The sequence below is a fragment of the Callithrix jacchus genome, chromosome 3 (genome assembly GCF_049354715.1).
Source record: "Callithrix jacchus isolate 240 chromosome 3, calJac240_pri, whole genome shotgun sequence".
Classification (NCBI taxonomy): domain Eukaryota; kingdom Metazoa; phylum Chordata; class Mammalia; order Primates; family Cebidae; genus Callithrix; species Callithrix jacchus.
In genome coordinates, this window is record NC_133504.1 from 7080346 (window position 1) to 7088228 (window position 7883).

A 7883-nucleotide genomic window follows, 5' to 3' on the forward strand; every position below is an offset into this window, starting at 1 on the left:
GAACCTAGGTTATTTAGTAGTATGTTATTTGGTTTCTGTTAAAGATTTTCTAGACATATTTCTAATAGTGACCTCTTATTCAATTACATTCCATTCAGTTCAATGAACATACTTGTATGACATTAATACTTTTAAATTTATTGAGATTTATTTTATGTTCCAGAATACGACCTATCTTGGTACAGTGTTTACTTGGAAAGGGTATGTATTCTGTTGTTGCTGGGTGAAGTATTCCAAAAATGTCAATTAGGTTCAATTGGTTGATATTGTCATTTTAATCTTCTGTATCTTTACGGATTTTATTTCTAGTTCTTCTATCAATTGTTGGCAGAGAATTGTAGACATCTCTGACAATACTTTTGAATTTGTTTCTCTTTGCTCTTTTCTCCATTTTGCTTAATGTATTTTGAAGTTCTGATGTTAGATGCATAAATGTCTAGGGTTGTTATTACCTCTTGATTAGTTGACCTCTTAAACATTGTAAAATAATTCTTTTTGTGTCTAGTAATGATCTTTGTTCTGACATTTGCCTTGTGTAATAATAAAATAGTCATTCCAATTTTCTTTTGATTAGTATTATTATGTTATATAATTTTCCACATATTTTCTTTTCACCTACTTGTTTTTTTGTATTTAAAGTCTTACAGGCAGCATAGTTGGGTCTTGCTCTTTTATTCATTCTGACAATCTCTGACTTTTAATGGTGGTATTTAGCTCTTGACATTCAATTTTATTGTTTATATTATTGGCTTTAAATCTACCACATATTCAGTTGTTTTCTATATATTTCAATTGCTTTTGTTACTTTTTTCTTTTTAGTCCTTTCAGTGTTTCTCTAAGGTTTATAATTTACATCTTTCACCAATCACAGTCTAACTTAAAATAATGTTATACTACTTCATAAATAATATAAAAATCTTATATCAGTATACTCCCATTTCCCACTTTTCTTTCGTTCTAATGTTGTCATACATTTTACTTCTATATATGGCTTAGACCCCACAATACATTGCTACTAGTTATTATAATAAATAATCATCTCTAAGGAGTCTTTAAAAATAAGAAACAATGTTATATTTAGCCACACAATTATTGTTTCTGGTTTATTTTATTTTTTTAATAGATCCAGATTTTCTTCTTTTTGTTTCTTCCTTAAAAAATCCTGTAACTTTCCTTATAGTACAGCTCTGCTGGTGATGATACTTTTAGCTTTTGTATATCTGAAAACATTTTTATTTCACCTTTGTTTTTTGTAGGATATTTTAGCTGACTATAAAATTGAAGGTTGACAGATTTCTTTTTCTAGTGCTTTTAAGATGTTGTCCCACTATCTTCTGCTTGCACTTTTTCTGACAAGGTGTCTGATTTATTCTTATATTTATTCCTCTGTATGTAAGGTGTCTTATTTTCCCCAGGATGCATTTAAGGTTTTCTGTTTATCATTGCTTTTAACAATTCTGAATATGAGGTGACTTGTAGTTTTCTTCACATTTCTTGTGCTTGGGGTTTATTGAGCTTCTTGGATCTGTAGTTTCATAGTTTTCATCAAGTTTGAAAGTTTTTGGCTATTAATTTTTCAACTATGTTATCTGTCCTTTTTTGATTCTTTATAGACATTAATTGAACATATATGAAACTACTTAAAGATGTCCCACAACTCACTGATGCTCTGTTCATTTTTATTGCCAGCCATTTTTCTGTCTGTGTTTATTTGCAGTTTATATCACTTTTCTCTAAGTTTACTAATCTTTTCTTCTTCAATGTCTAAACTGTGATTAATCCTATTCAATATATTTTTATTTTAGAAATTATAGATTCCAAAAAGTTTAAATTATATTAAAAAAAATATTTTTTCTCTCCTTAATATGTTCAATATTTCTTCTGTTTTCTTAAACATATGGAATATAGTTATAACTATAATCTCTCTCTGATTCTCTTAATTGGTTTTTCTCCTCAGTATGAGTGATATTTTCTTGTTTCTTTGGATATCTGGTGATTTTTTGTTGGGTGCCAGACATTGTGAATTTTTCTTGTTGGATCCTGGATAGATTCACATTCTTATAGATATTCTTACATTTTGTTCTTGGATGCAATTAAGTTGCTTAGAAACAGTTTGATTGTTTTGAGGCCTGATTTAAGCTTTTTTAGGGAGAACAGAACACCTTTAATCCAGGGCTAATTCTTCCCCAATATGAAAGCTAAACCTTTTAAATACTCTATGAATTATGAGGTTTTTCTAACATGGGCTAGTTGGAATGAATACAAACTGTTCTGGCCCCTGGATCCCTTTGTTCCTTTTAGGCAGTTCCTTTTCAGCCCTGGATAGTTCCTCATAGGCACGTTCTGATTGGTATTAGGCTGAAGTCTCTAGAGTGACCCTCTGCAGCTCTTTGGTGTTCTTTGTGTAACTGTCTCCTGTCTAGTACTCTACCCTGCCAACTCTGTCTTGGTCTCCTCCAACTCCCAAGCTGTCTGCTTAACTCATGGAGGCTGCTTATTCCCCTCCCTATGTTATGTCTTGGATACTCTCTCCTGGCACTAAACTGGGTCAATCATGTGACTCAACTCTCTCAGGGAGCAGTAGCCTGTGATGCTTGATATTAAATATCTGAAAACCATTTTCATATATATTTTGTCCAGTTTTTTTTTTTTTAGCAGTTTCAGGGAATGGGTAAATCTGGGTCCTGTTACTTTATCCTGTTCATAAGTGGATGTCTTGGTAGATTGATTTATTTAGCAAGAAGTTTTTTTTTTTTTTAAAGCTTGTCCTTGGAATTCAGAATTCATTCCAAGGGTGTGGTTTAGCATATGATCACTCCAGCATGAAATGTATTAAACTCTTTCAAATGAGCTTTTCTTCAAATGGATGTAACTTCCCTTAGTTCCTTCATCATTCCCTTTCCTCTGTGTGCATCCTTTTTCCTCTGCTGGAAACCCTAGTACAGGCTCGCAATCCACTATCTCAAGTATTCTTTTTTATTTTGTTGTTATTAAAAAAAATAAATTTCTTACAAACATATTTAATGGAAAAACATAACTGAACTGATGTGAAGCTATGTTTAGCCATGAAAAGTATTAGTGTAACTATATGTTTTGCTGCTGAAAAACGGAAATGTTTGATTTCAGAATATGTCCTATATCCTCCTTGGGATGTTATATAGTATACACAGTAGGTAATAGATATAACATGCAACATAATTTCTTTTTTGTTTTTTTGAGACAGAGTCCCACTCTGTCATCCAGGCTGGAGTGCAATGGTACCGTCTTGGCTCACTGCAACTTCTGCCTCCTGGGTTCAAGCAATTCTCTTGCCTCAGCCTCCCTAGTAGCTGGGAAGACAGGAGCATGTCACCATGCCTGGCTAATTTTTGTATTTTTAGTAGAGACAGAGTTTCACCATGTTAGCCAGGATGGTCTCAATCTCCTGACCTCATGCTCTGCCTACCTCGGCCTCCCAAAGTGCTGGGATTACAGGCGTGAGCCACCACACCTGGACTACATGTAATATAATTTCTAAAAATTGGAAAAAAAATCCAAATTCCAAAACTCTTCTGGCTTTGGTGGTTTCACAGGAGACAGTGTAGGTCTGTAATCACGTATTTCTCTCCCGGATCTATCCCCAAGGCGTTTTCTCAGTGCTCCTCAGTCTGAAGTTTTCCTCTAGGTTATGCATTCTTATCCACTTGAATTTTCCAGCTACTAATATAGGTCTCATTTTTGTAATCATTGACTTTAAATTATGTATCCTCATCTTAACATTTGAAAATCATGCTTTTATTTATGATACACTTAAATTTCTTTTATGCTCTTTCTCTCTTTTTGATAGAGATGTTATATATTTTCTCCGGGAGTTCTATTTTATTAGAGACCTGTAATAGTAATTATCCTGCATGGGATCTCCTGTACTAAGTCTTGGAATAGTGAGAGTTCGATTTAATTGCAAATGACCGGTTCTTTCTCACCACCAAATGAGTAAAAACAGCTACTCAGGCGAGACAGGTGTTTATTTTCACATAACCATGGACAGGTCAGAACTGTTGGTAGGTGGACTCCACAATTTTCAGGAACCAAATCCTTCTATTCTGCTGCTTTGCCGTCTTTGACATTTGAATTCCAAGTTGTGGGTGGAGTCAACTATCCCATCAGCAATCCCGCCAGCGGGAATTAAGAACTGGGGCAGGGCACAGCATTTCCCTTTAAGGACATTTCCTTGAAGTTGCATTTGTCCATTCTCTTTCCATTTTATAGGCCAGAACTGGAAGGCAGTCTGAGAAATGTAATCCACATTTGAGTGGTATGTGCCCAGGTAACAACCTCTGTAGCCTATGGGGAAAGTAGATATTAGGAGACTCCTTGCCATCTCTGCCACTGGCTGTTTGGTACCTAGTTTTCCTTTTTCTTCTTATTACTCTATTCATTCTTCAATCAAGAGTCAAGATCAAGTAGTTGGGGTCTCTTATGTGATGCCATCTCTGCCACTGGCTGTTTGGTACCTAGTTTTCCTTTTTCTTCTTATTACTCTATTCATTCTTCAATCAAGAGTCAAGATCAAGTAGTTGGGGTCTCTTATGTGATGCCATCTCTGCCACTGGCTGTTTGGTACCTAGTTTTCCTTTTTCTTCTTATTACTCTATTCATTCTTCAATCAAGAGTCAAGATCAAGTAGTTGGGGTCTCTTATGTGATGCCATCTCTGCCACTGGCTGTTTGGTACCTAGTTTTCCTTTTTCTTCTTATTACTCTATTCATTCTTCAATCAAGAGTCAAGATCAAGTAGTTGGGGTCTCTTATGTGATGCCATCTCTGCCACTGGCTGTTTGGTACCTAGTTTTCCTTTTTCTTCTTATTACTCTATTCATTCTTCAATCAAGAGTCAAGATCAAGTAGTTGGGGTCTCTTATGTGATGCCATCTCTGCCACTGGCTGTTTGGTACCTAGTTTTCCTTTTTCTTCTTATTACTCTATTCATTCTTCAACCAAGAGTCAAGATCAAGTAGTTGGGGTCTCTTATGTGATGCCATCTCTGCCACTGGCTGTTTGGTACCTAGTTTTCCTTTTTCTTCTTATTACTCTATTCATTCTTCAATCAAGAGTCAAGATCAAGTAGTTGGGGTCTCTTATGTGATGCCATCTCTGCCACTGGCTGTTTGGTACCTAGTTTTCCTTTTTCTTCTTATTACTCTATTCATTCTTCAATCAAGAGTCAAGATCAAGTAGTTGGGGTCACTTATGTGATGCCATCTCTGCCACTGGCTGTTTGGTACCTAGTTTTCCTTTTTCTTCTTATTACTCTATTCATTCTTCAACCAAGAGTCAAGATCAAGTAGTTGGGGTCTCTTATGTGATGCCATCTCTGCCACTGGCTGTTTGGTACCTAGTTTTCCTTTTTCTTCTTATTACTCTATTCATTCTTCAATCAAGAGTCAAGATCAAGTAGTTGGGGTCTCTTATGTGATGCCATCTCTGCCACTGGCTGTTTGGTACCTAGTTTTCCTTTTTCTTCTTATTACTCTATTCATTCTTCAATCAAGAGTCAAGATCAAGTAGTTGGGGTCTCTTATGTGATGCCATCTCTGCCACTGGCTGTTTGGTACCTAGTTTTCCTTTTTCTTCTTATTACTCTATTCATTCTTCAACCAAGAGTCAAGATCAAGTAGTTGGGGTCTCTTATGTGATGCCATCTCTGCCACTGGCTGTTTGGTACCTAGTTTTCCTTTTTCTTCTTATTACTCTATTCATTCTTCAATCAAGAGTCAAGATCAAGTAGTTGGGGTCTCTTATGTGATGCCATCTCTGCCACTGGCTGTTTGGTACCTAGTTTTCCTTTTTCTTCTTATTACTCTATTCATTCTTCAATCAAGAGTCAAGATCAAGTAGTTGGGGTCTCTTATGTGATGCCATCTCTGCCACTGGCTGTTTGGTACCTAGTTTTCCTTTTTCTTCTTATTACTCTATTCATTCTTCAACCAAGAGTCAAGATCAAGTAGTTGGGGTCTCTTATGTGATGCCATCTCTGCCACTGGCTGTTTGGTACCTAGTTTTCCTTTTTCTTCTTATTACTCTATTCATTCTTCAATCAAGAGTCAAGATCAAGTAGTTGGGGTCTCTTATGTGATGCCATCTCTGCCACTGGCTGTTTGGTACCTAGTTTTCCTTTTTCTTCTTATTACTCTATTCATTCTTCAATCAAGAGTCAAGATCAAGTAGTTGGGGTCTCTTATGTGATGCCATCTCTGCCACTGGCTGTTTGGTACCTAGTTTTCCTTTTTCTTCTTATTACTCTATTCATTCTTCAACCAAGAGTCAAGATCAAGTAGTTGGGGTCTCTTATGTGATGCCATCTCTGCCACTGGCTGTTTGGTACCTAGTTTTCCTTTTTCTTCTTATTACTCTATTCATTCTTCAACCAAGAGTCAAGATCAAGTAGTTGGGGTCTCTTATGTGATGCCATCTCTGCCACTGGCTGTTTGGTACCTAGTTTTCCTTTTTCTTCTTATTACTCTATTCATTCTTCAATCAAGAGTCAAGATCAAGTAGTTGGGGTCTCTTATGTGATGCCATCTCTGCCACTGGCTGTTTGGTACCTAGTTTTCCTTTTTCTTCTTATTACTCTATTCATTCTTCAATCAAGAGTCAAGATCAAGTAGTTGGGGTCTCTTATGTGATGCCATCTCTGCCACTGGCTGTTTGGTACCTAGTTTTCCTTTTTCTTCTTATTACTCTATTCATTCTTCAACCAAGAGTCAAGATCAAGTAGTTGGGGTCTCTTATGTGATGCCATCTCTGCCACTGGCTGTTTGGTACCTAGTTTTCCTTTTTCTTCTTATTACTCTATTCATTCTTCAACCAAGAGTCAAGATCAAGTAGTTGGGGTCTCTTATGTGATGCCATCTCTGCCACTGGCTGTTTGGTACCTAGTTTTCCTTTTTCTTCTTATTACTCTATTCATTCTTCAATCAAGAGTCAAGATCAAGTAGTTGGGGTCTCTTATGTGATGCCATCTCTGCCACTGGCTGTTTGGTACCTAGTTTTCCTTTTTCTTCTTATTACTCTATTCATTCTTCAATCAAGAGTCAAGATCAAGTAGTTGGGGTCTCTTATGTGATGCCATCTCTGCCACTGGCTGTTTGGTACCTAGTTTTCCTTTTTCTTCTTATTACTCTATTCATTCTTCAATCAAGAGTCAAGATCAAGTAGTTGGGGTCTCTTATGTGATGCCATCTCTGCCACTGGCTGTTTGGTACCTAGTTTTCCTTTTTCTTCTTATTACTCTATTCATTCTTCAATCAAGAGTCAAGATCAAGTAGTTGGGGTCTCTTATGTGATGCCATCTCTGCCACTGGCTGTTTGGTACCTAGTTTTCCTTTTTCTTCTTATTACTCTATTCATTCTTCAACCAAGAGTCAAGATCAAGTAGTTGGGGTCTCTTATGTGATGCCATCTCTGCCACTGGCTGTTTGGTACCTAGTTTTCCTTTTTCTTCTTATTACTCTATTCATTCTTCAACCAAGAGTCAAGATCAAGTAGTTGGGGTCTCTTATGTGATGCCATCTCTGCCACTGGCTGTTTGGTACCTAGTTTTCCTTTTTCTTCTTATTACTCTATTCATTCTTCAATCAAGAGTCAAGATCAAGTAGTTGGGGTCTCTTATGTGATGCCATCTCTGCCACTGGCTGTTTGGTACCTAGTTTTCCTTTTTCTTCTTATTACTCTATTCATTCTTCAATCAAGAGTCAAGATCAAGTAGTTGGGGTCTCTTATGTGATGCCATCTCTGCCACTGGCTGTTTGGTACCTAGTTTTCCTTTTTCTTCTTATTACTCTATTCATTCTTCAATCAAGAGTCAAGATCAAGTAGTTGGGGTCTCTTATGTGATGCCATCTC